Consider the following 21,182-nt stretch of genomic DNA (forward strand, 5'->3'; position numbering starts at 1 on the left):
GTCGGCGACGGGCACCCAGCCGTCGGCGACGGCCTGCCGTTTGTTAATCCGCTGCTGCTTCCATTTTAAGTGTTTTAACTCTTTTTCGGGTCCGTTTCCAGCCGTACGGTCCCTAGAACTCAGCATTTTTTTTTGCCCTCCATAATTACCCCTTCACATACTTAACTTAACTTTACAAGCACATTACACATACTTGCGTTTACCAAAAGCTTAAATTGTTACCTCATTGGCGATCTTGGAGCGAGCACACTTTTGAACGAGCCGTCGGTTTGAGTTCAAGCATCACCTCATATGCTCGAATCCCTCAAACCTTGGCTCTGATACCAACTTGTAAGGCCCGCATTTGCGTCTAATAGAAATGACATCCAAAAGACGCTAGAAACATAAACTTTTAGATGTCCAAACTTTTCACAATTTAAGGTAACGATACTAATATCATTAATGCACAATTTTTAACAAAATTTGGGCATGACCCGTCCATAAGACGAGCATATCCCTGTTTTAACCATTATCAAAACAAATACTTCTACAACCCGTTCGACTAAACACGACTTAAAAACCATAACATCAAGTGTTAAAAAGTGCAACTACTGACAAGGACATACAAAACAAGCTTTTTGACCCAAAACATTAATACGAAATAGCGGAAGCGCTTAATGCTCATTAAGTGTGCATGTGCTCGCTCCAAGTCGTCCGACCGCCTGGATTGAGGATTTATCTACATTCAACATAAACAAATAAGTTAGTATTCCGTCACTAACACTAATAACTAATAAATCGATTCGTCTCTAGCCCAAAATTTTACATCATTCATTTACATTACTAACCGTTGGACGGCTCATTACATTCTCGCCTCAATGAAGAGACCACACGTCCTTCTCTTAGCATACCCGCTCGCGACGGGTTCTAGCATCTTTAACATAACTTTCATTCGATTCGTTTATAACGAACGAGCATATTCTTACACTTACACCTCAATCCGAGAGAGACGGATTGAGTAGATTTTCATTCGTAGTACATCACTTTCCATACCCGGTTCGACTAGGAAGAGCCGGGTATAATGCCTTCCCTTTCGTAACTTAATCATTTCTCACCATCCGTTATGACGGATCTTACTTTCACTTCCAAATCACCATAGATTTCATACATCAAAATTTTACCATAACAACACAATACGATTTAGATTATTATGCATATAACAACATAATAGAAATAGGGTGTACACTAACGTACCTCGATCTTGCGAGCCTCCCATTTTCTTAGTGTTTGAGCCTTCTTCTTTCACGCCTACATTAAACGCATTCATTCATTTAGCCCAACACTTTTATTTCATCATTTACATAAATTTTTCATTTTCAAGTGACAATATTATCACTAACTTTTCAGATTTTTACACATTTATTCTCTTAAGCATTTCATCAAACACTTAGTGTGCGTTACATTAATAAAGCATAATGTACAAGCATTCAAAGCATGACTTTACTAGTTCATCTTGTATGTCATCAATAATCAATCAAGTTCTTACAATTCTCTAATTTTACATCAATTTATCTAGCATTCAAGTATTATAAGCAAGATCATACATCAAGATTACATATGATTATAATCCCTATGATCATCCTATTCATAACACAATTTTCACAAAGTGGGTTTTCTCTACAATCCTTCATACAACCTAAAATCAACATGATTCTTGTTCTAGAAGACGATTCTAACTCAGATTTCCCACCTTTGATACAAGAAATAAAGATTGGGTTGAACCCCTCATTCTACAAATCATAATTTCAGAAAATTAAGCTTACCACTTCACAAATTGGAACTTGCTATTCGAAATTTGAGCTCATGCATCAGATTTTCTTTTGATTTAAGCATTCAATTGCTTGATTCATGAAGCTAGGGTTTTCACCCTCTTTCCCTGCTCTTTTGTTCGATCGACCAAACACCCAGATATGGGTGTTTTCTTTTGATTTATTAGTTTAAACCCTTTTGTTTATTATTTACACATTAAACCCTCCCACTTAGAAAGAGTGTTTAACTTAGGCTTTCTCATAAACTAACTACCGTTTTGTCACATTTCATTGACTATGTTAAGTTCTTTGTTTATTTTCATTTATTACCGTACTAACATTTTTGGGGTGTTACATTAGATTCTTGTGATCTTATCATTTTTATAACCTCTGTTTAGCATTCGAGTTTGAGGAACCATTTGACATGAGTTAGGAGGAACTGAGATGAGCATGCAAATCGCAATATTATTGTGGGTGCACACTTAATAATAAAGTGGGGTGCATGCGAGTCCCGGTGAGGCTTAACAAGTGAAAAAGGGGTTCCGTTCTATTGTTTAATCGATGTGAAACACAACAGTCTATAGGAGTCGTAGTAGTGATTGTCTCCTACTCGAACACGATCTTTTCACTTCTCCTGAATCCTTTCAAATCTCGATGCTATCGAGTACTACCTGAACACCCAGCTGAACTCCTAGCGAACTGTGAAGAATGTTAGGCGCTTGTATGAACATCCCTGAGTTGGATGTTGCAACGACAATGATTGATCTATATCTTTCTCACCTTTCTTCGTTTGCTGGAACTTAACGTATTGACGTCTTATATCCCGAAGTGCGATCACTTCTGCAACACTATCGCAACATACCGTGTATTACTCAGTGAACTTGCAAGAACGATGGACAAGAGGGTAAACGTAGTACTTTACTGACTTCAGCATTTGAACGACCCTAGTTACCGGTAACGAACCTCAGCGATTTGACTCCAATCAAATCCTTAACCCTAGTCAGCGACTTATGGGAGTCAACTTTTACGAATTAATCGGGACATAAACGATGACCATTGACCATGGTGTGGAATGTGTAACTGCCAGCATAATGAGTAGCGCCTTAGAACGTGGCACGGAATGTGAAAAGATGGACCCTTTTGGTGGAAGATCGTATGGCTTCGTTTCAAGAAACGACATTAGAGGCAACAGTCTCGACAACATCAAGGTACTCATAATCGTAGCCTACTGTATGGAAACAAAGGTGACTTTGACAAGGGTTGACTGTTATTAAGTCAAATGACAACAACCAAGAGAACGATGACAGTGTTGGGAATCCACGTAACTGTAACGACACTGGTAGTGGTGCTTGTGGAAGGGCATTTAGGATTGGCGTGGGCCACGCCAGGATAGTAGCAGTGTGGTAGCTTGTATGGGTAGCAAATCGCTTCGTCTCGGTTCTGGTTAACCCTGACGCTTCTTGAAACCAAACCTGTTGTGGAATCAGCTAATGACAAGAGAAATGGAACCTCATATGTTTGTTGGGATGCAAACTCGACCTCATGGGACAAGTGTTCGACATCGACCTTCCTACTACTATCCTTGATGGTCTTAATGCAGTAGTTAGTGTGGATTGGTTATCCAGAGATCGCGTAGATATACCCTGTGAGGAGAAGATTTTGCGTATCCTTCTCCCTAGTGGAGGACCGTTGTCTGTTCTAAAGCGTCAGAGGATCCACCAATTCTGATGATAAGGCTAAGGAAAATAGGATCGAGGATCCACCAATTGTTTGTGACTCATCTCAGTGTGCAATTCGAGGAACTTTCTGGTTTACTTCCACAACTGTTAGTCAGAATCTCAGTTGATCTCACGCCAGGGGCAGCTCTGAATACTCGTACTCTTACCGTCTCGCATCAGGAGGGTTGCAAGAACTGTCTAAGATACTACCAGAACTGTTGGATAGGAGTTTTATCGGACCTAGTTTTTTTTCTTTGCTTCGGGAAGCCCCAGTTATATCCGTGAAGATAAGCCTTTTTGTATGTGTACAGATTATCGAGAACTCATCAAGGCGACAGTCGAGAACCGTTTGCCTCGACCATGTATTGACAACCTGTCGACTAGTTGCAAGGGACGAGCTTTCATTCGAGGACTGATTTACGAGCGAACTATTATCAGATGGAAGTCCAAGGGGAGAATGTTCTTAAAGCGGCCTATCAGACGCAATTCGGCCATACGACTTTGTATTCCACGACCTTTGGGGTAATCATCACACCAGCAGCTTTATGGATCACGTGAATCCTTTCCAGGGGAAAAGAACATCATGGGCAGCTTTATATCTTATTTGAGAGCTCCTGAGGGAGGAGCCATACCGCGCGAAGTCTTGATAAATGTAACTTCTGGATTCGAGAGGTACCTTTTTGGGGCATTTAATCAACGAAGGGGGAATGCACGTGGATCTCGCTAAGACCCATTTTGTTAGAAACTGATCGACCCCAAAGATTCCTTCGAGGATACAACAATTTCTTGGTCTAGCAAGATACGATCGCAGATTCATCACAGGATTTTCGAAGATCGCGCAACTTTAATCTCTTTAACACAGCAGGGTGCTGTGTTCATGGAAGACAAAACATGAGCACGTCTTTTCAGCTCTCGAATCCCAACTCTGCAATACACGGAGCATCGTCTTTACCTGAGGGTACGGGTGATCTAGTGGTATACCATGATGCTCCGAATCAGAGTCCCAGTTACACACCGATGCAACACGCGAGAGTGATGACTTACGTGATGGAGTTACGAAGAGGAATTGCACGACACACAATCTGCGGTGGAAACCATGGTCTTTGGATTTAAGTTGGAGGTTACTTGGACGGTACCAGATGCGCTACTTAGACCGATCACAAGGGCCTCCCGTGTACTGTTGTTTCGAAGGGGCTAAACATGTAATGACACCACTGGATGGAACTCTCGAGCGATTTCGAATAGGGAACCTAAACGCGTGCGAGCTTGCAGCTCCCCATCGACTCTAGCCTACCTGATCAGATTCACCCTATTTAAACCGAAGTGCTGAGGTAAGAGAATCTTCAAGTTGGGTCCATGCGGGGCATGGAGGAGCAACTTTTGGCAAGTCGGACGGTATTCGCTACCTCACGGAATGAATGTGGGTCTCATTACACGGCAACTATAGGGAACTTGTGTTGAGCAAGCACACTGGCCTCGATATTCTAGTCGTCTGGGTTTCGATAGGAGATATTAGGATCTATAAATCTTGTACTGGTGGTTGGGCATGAAGGCCCACCTGGCAATGTATGTGAATGATGATCGACTTGTGGGAAAGTCAAGGTGGAGTATTAGCAACTAGAAGCATCGAAACAGAAGCAATAACACCTGGGTGATCGTTGGTTGTCTTACGTAACCAACGCACTTTATTGCAATCAAGGACTCTGACGAGTCTTCACAGCTGTGAATGTTCCTTTGAGAGAGGCGGCTTTTAGGCACGAGGTTCCAACTCCCGTTACTTCTGATTTTGAGGTATACCCGATTTATGACAGGCAATACACGATACCCTTGGCTCACATCTAGACATGAGCATTACTTATCACTGTAGGACAACCAGGTAGAGTAACGAACCATCCGGACACACGAAGACATGCTGGGAGCATGTGCGTGATTGACTTTAGTAAACATTTGGGAAGGACACTTATCTTTGGGTGAGCTCTACTGCAGCTGTTACCGTATTAGTATGCATACAACTCTGTTTGAGGCGTTGCATGGACAGTAACGCTAATCTCCTTGTTAGATTAAGGTGGGTGACAACGTAATCGCGGGTCCAGGACTTGTATTTGGAACTCTTGGGAAGATCACTTGGATCGGAAATCGTTTGGCGGAAACAGGTGACCGTCAGCAAAGTTGTTAAGCTTAGGAAACACTGGGAGTTCGTTGTAGGCGACCGTATCATGTTGAAAATCTCTCCCTGGGAGGGTGTGGTACGCTTGGGAAGCGTGGCAAGCTTAATTTACATTACGCTGAGTTATTCAGAATTCTGGAAAGAAGCGGACACGTCTCTTACAAACCCGAGTTACCCGACGAATTGGGTAACGTAGATGATGTCATTTATGTCTCGAATCTAAGGCAATATTTGTCCGATTAAACATTTGTGATACCTTCGTTAGACAAGTTGCAGTTGTTAAGGAATCTACTCAAATGATGGACCAGGACATCAAGATTCGTTAGCATAGTCGAATTTCAATCATGAGAGTCCGTTGGGACTTAAGACGTGGACCAGAGTTCATGTGGGAACGCGATGATCGGAGTAAGCTCTAGTATCCTCAGTTGTTCAAACGTTGTATCAATTTCTGATATCATTGGTGAATTTCGGGACGGAGTTCCCTATTAAGTTGGGGATGATGTGGTACCCGCGGAAAATCCACAGTCATCCTGAGATTTACATCTTGCTGTTTGGATTACTTATCAAATTTCAGGACGAAATTTCTTTCAAGTTGGGGATGATGTGACAATCCGAGACTTCAAGTTCCTTCCTACGTATCTCTTGTTAATATGTTTTAGTTTTTGTAATGTGCTTTGAAATGTGTTGGGATTGAACCCTATCAGAGGAACAGATAATTAAAGCCAAAACTGGATCAGAACAGTGGATTCTGAATAAGCAGATGCTGATATACAAATCTCTCCCCTTGAAAGTGATTACAACTACTGATGACCTCCTATCTGCTGATCTTACCAAACTGCTGACTCATAACTGCTGCTCAACTAAAGATCTGATGGAAGACTAAAGTCCTGCTGATTCAATCTACTGCCTTGAGTCAAGCACTGCTGATCCGGACAAGTGCTGCTGGATTCATAGCAGTAGAAGGTTGCAGCAGCTGTTCTAAAGTCTATTTTGTAATAGAATGTATTAGCAGTAGTTAACACAAGCAGTGTCTGTATAGATCAGAGGTTAGAGTTTGTTAGGAGGTTAGATGTCACTTTCATGGTGACGTCAGCAAAGATGCTCAGTAGTTTGCAAGTGCCTATAAATAGTTCAGTACTTTGGACTGTTCTATTAGCTCTTTACATCATTCGTCTTCTTTGCACGAACAAACTACTGAGCTCGGGCTGAGGGGGAGTTTGCATTCATACATCTATCTTTGTAATCGTTATTGAAATTAAATTCAATCATTCGGTTCATTGTGTAAAAGATGTTTGATTAAAGTATTACTCTCATTTAATTGTATGCAAAGTTTGTTTTCATTTTAATTCCGTTGCACAACTCATCCATTTTCATCTTAACTTCAAACACAAAATACAATCAAAAAGAAACTCAGATCCAACAATTGGTATCAGAGCTTGGACAGTCAAATTTGATTTAACAATCATTTTGACGTAAATAGTTCAGCTCAAAACAGTTGATACTGATCGTTTGTTCGTCGTTGAAAAACAGAGTAAGGATTAATCACCACTAAAGTTGATTTCTCAGTACCTGTAAAACAACAAGAATGATGTCACAATCTCAAGACGATAAAAACAACATTGGTTCTCTCTTTAAACCACCTATGCAAAAAAGAAATGAGTACAACATCTGGCAGAGGAGGATGGGTCACATCCTCGCTCAACAAAGCACAGGTTGTTGGAAGTATGTCATCTTTGGTCCTCATGTTCCTACAGTGCCAAGCGCTGAAGATGCTAAAAAACAGATTCCAAAACCTGTTAAAAATTATACTGAAACGGATTATCAAAAGTTTGAACTAGATGCTAAAGCATTTAGTATCATAGCATCAGCGCTGCCCAACGAAATATATGTTGGATTGTTACATTGTGACAATGCCAAAGAGTTGTGGGACGCGCTTAAGGAACAGTTTGGAGGTACCGAAGAGGTCATAGAAAACAATAGGGAAATCCTGAACCAACAGTATGAAACATTTTGTCATGTTAAAGGTGAATCACTGACGCAACAATTTGAGCGGTTCAGTTGTCTCATCAGTGAACTGAGGCTTGTTAAAACCACTTTTACAAACTCAACTCAAAACAGCAGGTTCCTCAGGTCACTGCCAGATAAATGGGACACAATAGCGTTTGTCACCCGAAATTCACATGAGTTCAAGGATCTGACCTTGACCCAACTCCATGGTCGACTCCTGACCTACGAAAGGGAGTTGAACCAGAAAAGGAAGTTACAAGAGTCAGGGAAAATCGTTGATAATTATTCATTCGGTAACACTGCTCTTCTGGGTCAAGAAGAATCTGGTAGTAGTGGTAAGGATCAGGGTTATGATCACTTCATTGACATAACTGCTGGTGCAAATTTTAACAACCCTGATCCTCACTCTATAGGTTATGCATTCACTGCAAATGAAAACCAGATGTCAGACAATTTAAGCTTTGAACTAAATGATCTACAACATTTTGACCCCACTGATCTAGAGGAAATGGACATCCTGCACCAACTGGCCTTGCTAAGTGTTAGAACTAGCAAGTTTTATAAAAGAACAGGGCGAAAATTCCTAGGGTTGCATGGGAATCTAAGGGTTGGGTTGGATAAATCGAAAATCAAGTGCTATAAGTGTAACAAGTTAGGACATTTTGCTTGAGAGTGTAGGAGTCAAACAACTGGTCCCATAATTACTCACCCTAGTTCAAATCCTAGACCTCAAAATCAAAACACTGTGCACTATGCCCAATATGCCCCAGCAGCTCATGTGAACACTGCTCACTATGCTGTTGCTCCTGTGCCAGTGCATTATGTCCAAACAGCTGCTCCACAGATTCAATATGTTCAAACCCTGCTCCCCAGGCACAAGTGCAACCTGCACCACAAACCACTGCTCCAGTAGCAACACAACCAGATCAACAAAGTTTCTTTACTCAAGAGTTTGTTGACTGGAGTAGTATGCCTGAAGACCTCAGTGATGAAAACTTTGCACTCTATGCTTCTAATGTTTCTTCTCATGATGAATTTTGTTTGATGGCATTAGAGTCAATACAGGAGGGTGTTGAATCTGAAGAGAAACAGCTGGTCTCTGAAACAGTGGATGAGGTGATTGAAGCAGTGGTTACTGCTGTGGCTAATGAAGTACTGTTGGAAGAAAGTTCAGGTACCCTGATCGAACCACTGACAGATCTATGGTCTGTAGAAGATAAGAAAGAAGAAAAGGCAGGTGAAAAAGAAGAGAGAGCTGGTGATGAAGAGAATACTCAGTGTGATTGTGCAATGATGGTTGCTGCCAAGGTATCACCTCAAGTTCTAGAAAAACTATGTTCTGACAATTGCATTATTGCTTTTGCTAACATCAAAGAGGTGAATGAAAACCTTAGGAACAAAATCTTAACTGATGAAGTCAAATTTGAAAGATCTTTAAAAGAACTTAAAAACAAATTGGCTGAAAAAGAGAAAGAGATTAGCAGCATGAAAGAAGAGCAAAGCATAACCAAAACCTAACTCCAAACTATGGTAGAAAAATACCAAGTTTGCAAAAAGGAGTTAGAATCCACCCAGATCACATGTGAGAAATGGGTGGAATCATGCAAAGGGTATGAGGTTATGCTTAAGAAACAGATAAAAAGCAATGTGAAATTTGGGGTTGGTTATAGAAAACATGATGATGAAAACACTGCTTTTGAAAAATTTGTTTCAACCACTAATGTAACTGCTGAGTACATCCCCACAAACAAGAATGGCCAAGAAGTGAAAATCACTAACAAACTTGGTAACAAAATCACACTTGACAGACCAATGGGCCCCTCTGCTTTTGAGGAGATTGAAAATCATCAATTTAAACCAAAATGGTCTGATGAGTGTGATATTCTTGAAAATTTCAAGCCAATGGACTTTACATCAACTGATGGTGTTAAAGCTCCAAAAGCTGAAGTCATTCCTCTTAAGGACATCCCAGCAGTGGTTAAAACCTCTGCTGCAAAGGAGTCTGAAAAAAGGAAGAAGAAAGAAAAAATTGATAACTTATTTTGTGAATTTTGTGAGAAAAGGAACCATCTAACAAAAGACTGTTTCCACTTAAAAGCTTATGATATAAACAAAACAAGTGTCATAGTTTCGGCTGAAAGTTGCATTGTTTGTGGTAAAACAAACCACAAAACTCAAGCATGTGTGTATCTCAAAAACTTTGACATCAAAAAGAATGAGTACCTTGCGAAAACATCCTTGAGTCCATCAGCATCACCATCTGTCAAATTCATAAAGAAACAACCACTGTTTGTGCCAGTTCAAACAGATGTCACAAAACAGTTGAACCAAACATCTGTTAAAAGAGATGTTCAGGTTACTGATGCACCTCCTGCCAATCAGTTCAGAAAAGGCAAGGAAAAACAGTCTTACCAAAGGATTCCACACGTTTATGAGGTCTACAAAAATCCCTCTAAACCCAGAGTGAATAGGCATCCTTTCGGTTACCAGCAGGTGATTGGGCAAGACCCTCAACAGTGGTTAGCAAGGAACAGTACTAAAACTGTCCAAACCCCTGACTTAACCACTGTCCATCACACTGCATCCATACCAGACACTGTTGAGACTCCATCCAAAGCCCTGTTGGCTTTGGAGTCCTTAATGAACTAATCCTTTCACTTCATGTGCAGGGAGCTTCTGCATGCTTTGATTGTCTTTGGTATGTAGATAGTGGAGGCTCCAGGCACATGACAGGATGTAAAGCCCTCCTCAAAGACTTTAAAATCCATGGTGGGGGTGATATATCCTTTGGAAATAATAGTAAAGGGAAGGTTTTGGGGTCTGGAACAGTGCAATCTGGCAATGTAAAATTTGAAAATGTCAATCTAATAGACAATCTAAAATTCAACCTTCTGAGTGTATCTCAAATGAGTGACAAAGGGTTTGGGTCATTCTTCATAAAAGATTGTTGTAGGATTGTTGGACCAGAAATGGTCAAAAAGATTGAAGCAATAATAAAAAATGGTCAAACTAAACTTGTTGCTCAAAGAAGTGGCAATGTTTATGTTGTTAACATGTCAAAAGAGTGTCCCAGAGCTGATGCCTGTCTGTTCTCAGCTGCCTCTGACAAAGAGACAGAACTTTGGCACAAAAGACTGGGGCACACAAATCTTAAGACAATAACAGAAATTTCAAAAATTGGTTTGGTGAGAGGCCTACCACAAAAATTGTTTTCATGTCCTGAACATTGCATTTCCTGTTAAAAAGGAAAACAGCATAAAAGTTCCTACAAGTCCATTGAAGAGTCCAAAACAACCCAGTGTTTGCAAATGCTACACATGGATTTGTTTGGCCCAGTTCAAGTCATGAGCCTTAAAAAGAAAAGATATTGTTTGGTTAAAGTTGATGACTTTTCTAGGTTTACATGGACTTTCTTTTTGCACTCTAAAGATGAAACTGCAGGCATTTTGCAAGACTTTGTGACGCAGGTTGAAAAGCAATTTGACCTTCCAGTGAAAAGCTTTAGGAGTGACAATGGCACAGAATTTAAAAATAGGGAGTAGGATGCCTTCTGTGTGAAGAAAGGGATTGTAAGGCAGTACAGCATCCCTAGAACACCAGAGCAAAATGGGGTTGTTGAAAGAAAGAACAGAACTTTGATTGAGGCTGCCAGAACCATGCTTGCAGATTCAGGTTTGCCATTAACTTTCTGGGCAGAGGCAGTAAACACTGCTTGCTATGTCCAGAACAGAGTTTTAATAAACCCCAGGCACAAAAAGACTGCCTATGAAATTCTGTATAAAATCAAACCACTAATCTCATACTTTAAGGTATTTGGCTGCCCATGCTTTATTTTGAATTTAAAAGATTCCATTTCAAATTTGCAGCCAAAATTGATTGTGGTTATTTTCTGGGATACTCAACCACTGCCAAGGCCTACAAAGTGTTCAATGCACGGACCAAGGTAGTGGAGGAGACTTTGGATGTAAAGTTCAATGAACTTTCATCAATGAAAATCCCAGCAAATCCTGCTGAACTGTTTGATCTTGAAAAATTCACTTTTGAAAATACTGCTGTCAAGACTAACAGTGCAGGTCCATCAGAGGATACAACACCAGACTATGGGTATGAAGTCATCATCCCTCAAAGGTCTGCCACAAAGGGGAAAGCATCAGTTGTTCAAAACATCTGTCAAAGCTCAACCACTGCTACATCAACAGTTGTTGACCAAAGTAGCTCATTCACCACTGCTTCCACATCCTCAAACAGTGGATAAAAGTCAGCAGTGGTCCACTCCATTACCACCCATTCCTCCAACCTTTTGTAGCCACTGCTGGGTCATCAAAGTCATCAGCAGCGGTTAGCTCAGATGATACACATTTGCAGCCTTCACCAACAAATGCCATCATACCATACCAAGGAGATTTGATCTTCTTGAGATCTCATCCACCTGATCAAATCATTGGCAACATCAATGAAGGGGTGTTCACAAGAAGCCAGACCCAAAACATTTGTCTTTTTGCTGGTTTTCTATCACTTCATCAGCCAGTCAAGTACCAAGAGGCACTAAAAGACAACAGCTGGGTAGAAGCCATGCAAGAGGAGCTTCAACAGTTTAAGAGACAACAAGTATGGGAGCTTGTACCACTGCCAAAAGAGGTTAGTCCCATTGGCACAAAGTGGGTCTTCAAGAATAAAACAGATGAAAGGGGCACTGTTGTCAAGAACAAAGCCAGGCTTGTGGTTCAAGGTTACAGACAGGAAGAGGGGATTGATTATGATGAAACATTCGCCCCTGTTGCAAGATTGGAAGCTATCAGACTGTTCCTGGCCTTTGCTGTCAACCACAACATGAAGGTGTTTCAGATGGATATCAAAAGTGCTTTCCTCTATGGTACATTGAAAGAAGAGGTATATGTATGTCAACCTCCAGGCTTTGAGGATCCATTTTATCCTGATCATGTCTACAGGCTAAACAAAGCCTTGTATGGCCTGAAACAAGCACCTAGAACTTGGTATGAAACTCTTTCCAACTTTCTACTCTCAAATGGTTTCAAAAGAGGTACCATTGATAAAACACTGTTTCTTAAATGGAGAGGGAAAGATTTAATGATTGTCTAAATTTATGTGGATGACATTATTTTTGGAAGCACATGTACCAAAATGTGTGAAGGGTTTAGAGAACTCATGACAGCTGAGTTTGAAATGAGTGCAATGGGTGAGTTGCAATGCTTTCTTGGTCTCCAAGTACAGCAATTGCAAAATGGAACTTTCATTCATCAAAGCAAATATGCTAAAGACCTTTTAACCAAATTTGATATGAATGATTGTAAACCATGCAGCACACCCATGGCCACAAATAAGCTGGTCATGTCTGATGAAAAGGATGAGCTGATTGACCAAACACTCTATAGAAGCATGATTGGGTCCTTATTGTACCTAACTGCATCTAGACCAGACATCATGTTTGCAACATGTGTCTGTGCAAGAAGTCAATCAGCTCCCAGAAAATTAAATCTCATTGCTGTAAAAAGGATTCTCAGATACATAAAAGGTGCTCCCACACTTGGTATCTGGTATCCAGCTAATGGGAATATCAAGCTTTCAGGTTTTTCAGACAGTGACTTTGCTGGATGTCACACCACAAGGAAGTCCACTTCAGGAGGGTGCCAGTTTCTAGGTGATTGCTTAGTCTCTTGGCAAAGCAAAAAGCAAGCAGCAGTTTCAACATCCATTGCTGAGGCTGAATACATTGCTGCTGCAAGCTGTACAGCCCAACTCCTGTGGCTTCAAAATCAGTTACTGGATTTTGGTATCACTGCCTTAAAGACACCACTCATGTTGGACAGCCAGGCAGCAGAAAATATCATCAAAAATCCAGTTTCCCATTCTACCACAAAGCACATCGACATCAGACATCACTTTGTGAGGGATTGCTATGAAAAAGGTTTGATTTCTCTGCATCATGTCCCAACTAAAGACTAGCTGGCAGATGTGCTCACAAAAGCACTTGATACAGCCACTTTTGAAAGCTTGGTCTCTAGGATTGGGATGCTAAACATGGAATAACAAGCAACATCTTGTTTTTCTATGAATAAAAGCAACAAAATGTTTTCAGAAAATCAAAAATCCATCCTTAAAAATAGCTTAAAATGAAAATTTCATTTAAATCCTTAAAAGTCTGCCATAACCACTGATTGTTCAAAAGTCTGCTCTACTTCAAAAAGTCTGCCCACTGCTGAAAGGAAACCTCTGTTCTCTCATTCCTTGATAACCACTGTTGTTCAAAAGCAGTGTCTTATCCACTGATATGCTATCCACTGATAGTGAAAATCATCCACTGCCCCCTTTCCACTGCTTTCATCAGTTGCTTTCACCAAAAGTATTGTCCTTCGTTTTCACCAGTGGTTGTCACGTGGGCAGTATATAGCAGTCAGACTTTTTGTAACGGCTGCCACGTCAGCATTCACTCTCTCTCCTATAACATCCCCACTCACCATCAAAACAGGGTTTTACTGTCGAATTGAATTCTTAAAAATTCTCTTCTCAAAGCAGTTTTTCTTCTCATTTCTCACAAATTTCTTCGATCGTTTCATTTCAAAAATGACAAAATCGAAGCTCTCAGCAAAACCCACATCAAAATCATCGAAAACAGCCTCTCAAAAGGCAACTTCCACTGAAATTCCATTCAAAAAATCTCACAATCTCCTGGGTCTTCTCACAAAACCAGGAACCACAGATGTTTTCGATTCCATTATCACCAACATGGCAAAATCAAAGTACAAAACTTTGCTCACCGCCGACGCACCCATCTACTTGGCGACCCAAAGGGAATTTTGGAAGAATGCAACCCTTGAAAAACAAGGAGACATTGCAACTGCAATCCAATCTTCAATAAAAGGTAAAGCTGTCCACATTACACCACAGTCCATCTCCGAAGTCTTTCAACTCGATGACCAGGCAGGTAAAACTTCCTTCACTAAAAACGAGTTGCACATTGACTTCATTGAAAGAGGGTATGAAGCCACAATGATGAAGAAACTAACCTTAGAAAAAGGTTATTTTCCTCCTGCACCAAGATTTCTATTTCATACCCTCCTCCTATGTGTTTCAAACAAAACCACTTCTTTTAATGAGATCCCTATAAAGATTCAAAATCTGGGATATGCAATTCTTCAAGAAGAAAATTATAATTATTCTCGGGAAATCTTTAAAGAATTGGTTAATAATGTTGAAAGCAAATCATTCTTACTATTCCCAAGGTTTTTAAGCTATTATTTTCAAAAGAAATTCTGTAAGGATGATTTAGCTTTAATAAACCAAGGTGAAATAACTGCAATAAACTGCCTAACATCTGAAACTTTTTCACGAATGATAGCACCTTGCAAAACACAAGCAGGGGTACCTGAGCAGAATTTAGCAGCAACCACTGCTCCTCAGGTATCTGCTGCTGAGCCTACTGCTCTAGGTGATCAAAGCAGCAGACCAACTCTTTTGAAACCCACACCTACAAAACCCAAAAAGCTTTACAAAAAGACAAATCAAAAACCCCAAACCAATCAAAATGGTAACTCTGGAGGATGAGATACCCGAGTTAATGCCTGTGACAACACAAATGTCACAAGAAACCACTGCTGCTTCTTCCTCACAGCAGTTGGTACAAATATCTCAACCCATAACCATAACTCCTCCTGCTTCTTCACAAAAAGAACAGGTTATACACAAAGGGCCACCACATCATGATGCTCTGGATACACTCGTCTCCATCATCCACAGCTCAATGCCCGGAGCAAATCTGATTTCTACACCTACCATCACATCCTCAATTCCACCAAAAACACAATTACTGTTGGATGCAATTGATTTGAACCAGGCATTACTCAGTCCTTCTCAATCACCTGTCAATATACCTCCACAAATGACTGAGCCTGCTGTATCATTCTTTGCTAACCCACCAACACAACCTGAGGAGGTTACACCCGTTGAGTTACAAGTAACTCTTTGTGGTAATCCAAGTGAAGCAGCCACTACAACTGTTGAACCTACAGGTTTACAGTTGGACAGTGGTTACATCAGTAAGACTTCCTTGGAGGCAATTCCTTTTATAGCACCTCTGCCAACCACCAGTGGATTTATTTATCCTACTGGCAACATCAAAAGATTGTCAAGTGTTGAAGGAAGAAGACCCCAGTACCAAGAAAAAAGGGCATCAGTGGTTAAGGTTTGGAGTAAACTCCCTACTTCTACCACTGATAAAACCACTGTTAGTGGGAAATCAGATGATCCCATTAAATTGGGTGATGGTTTAAAGTACCAGAAATTGATGGCTCGTGTTGAAAAACTTGATAACTTTGTTGCCGAACTCAAAGATATGCTACAACACCTGCTACAAATGAGCTCTGGAATCTATTTCAACCTTTTCTCCATCATCAAGCACAAATAGCAGATCAGCAACATGAAAAACATGTTCAACAATTGAGAAATGCTATGGAGTCTAGGTACAAAGACACTCAGGCTGATCTAAAGGCTCTCAAAACTCAGATATTGCACTCCACTGGCACTGCTCCTCCACCAGTGTTCTTCATTGATCAACTCCCCGAAGATAATGCCAAAAAGGGGGAGAAAATTCAGGAATGGAGAAGGAGAGGAATAACAGATGGTCTCTACCTCGCACCAGAAAATTCCAATATGACCAAACAGATTCCTTTGCCAGATGGGAGTAAGAAAACTGATGTGACCACAAATGCACTTGTAGAAGCACTTGCATGTGTAAAAAGGGATAGAGAGGCCAAAAAGAAAGCCAGGGTGGATTATCCGGATCAGGGTACTTCAGGGTCAAGAGATGATGAAAATCTCACTGATGAAAAGAAGAAGCCTACTAGAAAAGTAAGGGTACCCAAATCCATTCCGGTCAGACGTTCAAAGTCTACTAAAAAACCACCACCTAAAACAGTTGTTGTAACTCCTGGTGTATCAGCTGTTGTTGGTACTTCAGTAGTTTCAACATCTGTTCCCACTTCAACACACACCACTTCAACACACACTACGTCCAATGCTTTACCTCCATCACCACCAAAATCACAATCACCTCCTGTCAAAAGGCAGAAGACAGCAGTTGTTATAACTTCTGCTGTAAAGACAACAGTAGTTGGAACACCAGTTGTTTCAACAACTGTTAGTCTATCAAAAACCACTGCCACTACAACCACCTTTCCATCCAAAACATCATCAGTCCCTCCTCAAATAAAGAGGAGAAGGCTAATTCCTAAAGATGATGTCACTTCACCATCCCCAACATCTTCAAAACCTTTAGCTCTTGTCAATATACCAAAACCAGTTCCACTCTCTTCTATTCCAATGCACAAGCTTTTACCTCCTGCAGGTGTTTAATTTCCTCTTGAACTGGAAGCAGTTAGAGAAGAAATAAAATCCTTTTATACTGAGGATGACCCTGCCAAAAGGAGTTTGCCTTCAATCAAAGGGTATCCCTGGCCCAAAAACATTGAAGAATATTTGAAGATAAAGGCCAAGCAAGCAGAGGATATCTCGAAAAGAAACACACAAGGGAAATCTGACAAAGAAGTATCAAGATACTACCAATATCTGCTCACACAAGTCAGTTCCCTAGAACATTTTGCAAAGAATGTCAGTCAACAAATTTCAGAAAGAGCAGCTGAAACTTTGAAGAAAGACTACATTGAAAGCATTATGTTTTACAAGAAATACAAAGGAGAGAGACACATGTACAAAGAGTGGACTGTTCCAGAGCTTGAAGCTGAAGCAGCCTAAATTCAAGATATGATAAAAAGGAAAGTCACTCACACTCCTCCTGATTGGGCAAAGTTCAAAAGGAATGTACCTGAAAAGCAGTTGGAACTAAAGAGAATGAAAGAAGAACTGGTTGTTGCTGAATTTGGCACTAAAAGACAAGTTGCTAGATGGAAAGAAGATTTGGTCAGGTCAACCTACAAAAGGTTGGAGGAATTAAGAAAGAAAGATCCAAAAATTCCTCAAAAACCTGACTACCCTGAAGCAGCGGTTTCAAAAGGACCATCAAAGCTGCAAATCAGGAGAGCCACTGCTCCAGCTGGTAATGCCATCTACAAAAGAAGGACACAAAGCCAGTTAGGAGCTGAAACTGTTCAAGAAATTCTTGCTGGAAATGTTGTTTTAAAAGAAGGTTTGTTAAGAACGTTAAAAGAAGAACTTGAACAGGAAAACTCTGCTACCACTGCTCAGCCAGTGATGAATAGGCCAGCCTCACCAAATACTTCTGCAAATAAACATCTCCCAAGAAACCCACCAGGCTCAAAAATACAAAAGTGGGCAACTGACAAACAGACCTGCGTATTGACTTTGCTCAGGTCTGGTGGAGAAGTGGAGAAAATATCAAGGGAACAAGCTCTTGGCCTGAGTCTTGAAGATTTGCAGGATCTCCTTGATCTTCCACTTAGCAGGAATGATGAAGATACAGATGCCCTTGACTTTGAATTACAATTTAAAGGTCAGATAAGGGAGCTGTTAATGAGGCAATAAAATATCCACAAATAATGAAGGGTTTTGGCATTATCTGTTCCAGGGGGAGATTGTTGTGATTGAACCCTATCAGAGGAACAGATAATTAAAGCCAAAACTGGATCAGAACAGTGGATTCTGAATAAGCAGATGTTGATATACAAATCTCTCCCCTTGAAAGTGATTACAACTACTGATGACCTCCTATCTTCTGATCTTACCAAACTGCTGACTCATAACTGCTGCTCAACTAAAGATCTGATGGAAGACTAAAGTCCTGCTGATTCAATCTACTGCCTTGAGTCAAGCACTGCTGATCCGGACAAGTGCTGCTGGATTCACAGCAGTAGAAGGTTGCAGCAGATGTTCTAAAGTCTGTTTTGTAATAGAATGTATTAGCAGTAGTTAACACAAGCAGTGTCTGTATAGATCAGAGGTTAGAGTTTGTTAGGAGGTTAGATGTCACTTTCATGGTGACGTCAGCAAAGATGCTCAGTAGTTTGCAAGTGCCTATAAATAGTTCAGTACTTTGTACTGTTCTATTAGCTCTTTACATCATTCGTCTTCTTTGCACGAACAAACTACTGAGCTCGGGCTGAGGGGGAGTTTGCATTCATACATCTATCTTTGTAATCGTTGTTGAAATTAAATTCAATTATTCGGTTCATTGTGTAAAACATGTTTGATTAAAGTATTACTCTCATTTGATTGTATGCAAAGTTTGTTTTCATTTTAATTCCGCTGCACAACTCATCCATTTTCATCTTAACTTCAAACAAAAAATACAATCAAAAAGAAACTCAGATCCAACAAAATGCTATTGGACCGAATAACCTGAATGATTAATATGTTGGGCCGCTCAACAATTTACAAATTGATCTTATCAAGTTCACATGCAGCTAGTGAATATATATCGAGCAATGTGCACTGATTCAAGATTCAAGGTGTTGGATAATTGACTGCAACAACTAAACTAGGATTGGACCTCACATACACTATTCAGATGTATAATTGGGCCGCAAACAATTATCTTGTTATCATGGGCCGTTTACCACCGTGATGCTTTTGGACCTTTACACTTTTGAAAACAAAGTATTCACAATTAATAATGATCAGCACATGGACGACCGTTTTTTACTGAACATTTATTGTACATAACTGAGTTTCGTCAAAGACTTCCTCCTCGACGAAACATAGGGTGTTTCGTCGCCTGTGGTCTTTCGTCATAAATGTTTCGTCGCTAGTGGCGCCTTTTGCCGGCCCAGATCTTCTTCGAAGCCCAGGAAGGGCCCAACTCTTTTACACAAACATAAACACGCGTAGGGTGTTTTATCTCACATAAACTCACAATATCTCAAACCCTAGCACTTTCACTTGTTCCTGTGAAACCGACAGCAACCCCTCTCCCTCTCGAAGACTTCCTCAATTTCATCTTGATTCCTTCGGTTAGTATAATCTCATTATGTTTCGAATAAAATCCTCTTGTCATGCGTAGTTGTATTGATACATGATTGTTATTATTGATTGTGCTCATATATGATTATATGTGTGTTAGTAATTGCATGATAATAGGAATCTTGGTGCTTATGTGATAACATGAAAGATTAGAATACCTAGGGTTGCATGGTAGCAGATTTGATGAATCAATTGCAATAACAAAACTGATAGATTCGAACAGCGAATGTATGAATAGGGTTGGTCATCTTGATACTGAATCTGAGGAATTAGAACAGGCATGATAAGGGTTTGACAATCTGTGTACGTTTAATATGAGGTTTGTTAATTTTGTGCAATGAACTACTGATGATAGGGAATCGGTTAACAATTGTGTGTTGACTAGTTCTTACTATAGTAACAATTTAAATGTCAAATTAAACTACCTAAAATTTTGACACATGTCTCAAAAACTCGAGTCATGACTCATATAATTCAACGGCGGATATGAAATGGTTTTTAACACACAGTTTTTTTAGTTTTGGACTCATTTCAATATTTCACAGTTCATATATAAGTGAGAGAATGATAGTGAGAGAAAGAAAAGACGCTCCCGGGAGGGAGAGAGTTCCGACGATCTGCCGATGCGACAACGCCACAACCGATCGATGCCACATTAAATAACTTAAATGTCTTCGCCGTTAGGAGAATGGAAAAGCATCCGGTGAAGTCAGTAAAACGCAGTAACTGCCGGTCAAGTGGATAGCCGTTTTAAAGTGTTTGTTGCACCAGAGAAGAGGTTGCGGTAAACTTAAGACCTGAGAAAACTTTTTTCTACCCGTTTTCATCTATGTTTCTGTAACTTTTCTGGCAAAGAAACCATGAATCATCGTGATAGCCACCGTTCCTGAAGTTTATGTTATATGTATATATATTAAGGTATATGCCTATTCAGAGGAGATACGACAGTTACATGAAGGTTAAGTTATTGTGGCGACGTGCCTGTTTGGAGGAGATGCGATGGTTGCATGGCAGCGTGCCTGTTCAGAGGAGATGCGATGGTTGCATGAGGGTGTTTGTGACGGTTGGTGGTTAACCGCGGTTGTTTATGGGATGTTGAGTGTAGCGTTTGATTGTAGACGGAAGGGAAGTGGACAGAAAAGTACGATGTTTTGTCGCCGTTAACTTGCAACGTTTAGTTGCTCTTTGGATGTTGTCGTATTGCAACGTTTAGTCGCCGACAAGTATCGTTGTTGTCGTATCTACGGATTCCGGCAATGCGGTTGTTTTTTACTTTGTTAATCTGTACAGACAACTCTTCATAATTAAAATCAACTTTCCATTTGGCGGTGATTCAATCATGAAGGAATTAAATTCGGTGAAGTTGTGGATGACAGTTACGGAATGTAGAGATGGAGTGCGTCGGTTGTGTATATTCATTTTAATGTTTTTGTCGGTTTCTTTCGTGTGCATATATTTTGAATGAAGCGGTGCCAGTTCTGAATGAATCGATGCCTCTAGTTGAAGCGATGCGATGGTGTTGTTAACGCAACCTAAGTTGATAAATGTATATAT

General features: G+C 40.4%; 1 long non-coding RNA gene across 1 annotated transcript; it reads right to left on the reverse strand.

Annotated features, from left to right (window-relative positions):
- Window positions 1-419: 419 nt before the first annotated feature.
- On the reverse strand, window positions 420-1,922 carry LOC110934952. The gene is made up of 3 exons (XR_002588744.1): window positions 1,803-1,922; window positions 1,234-1,287; window positions 420-718 (listed from the first exon to the last, which is right to left on the reverse strand). It is a non-coding gene; the product is annotated as an uncharacterized LOC110934952 (long non-coding RNA).
- Between the last annotated feature and the right edge of the window lie 19,260 nt (window positions 1,923-21,182).

Source organism: Helianthus annuus, chromosome 4 (assembly GCF_002127325.2).
Source record: "Helianthus annuus cultivar XRQ/B chromosome 4, HanXRQr2.0-SUNRISE, whole genome shotgun sequence".
NCBI classification, from domain to species: Eukaryota; Viridiplantae; Streptophyta; class Magnoliopsida; order Asterales; family Asteraceae; genus Helianthus; species Helianthus annuus.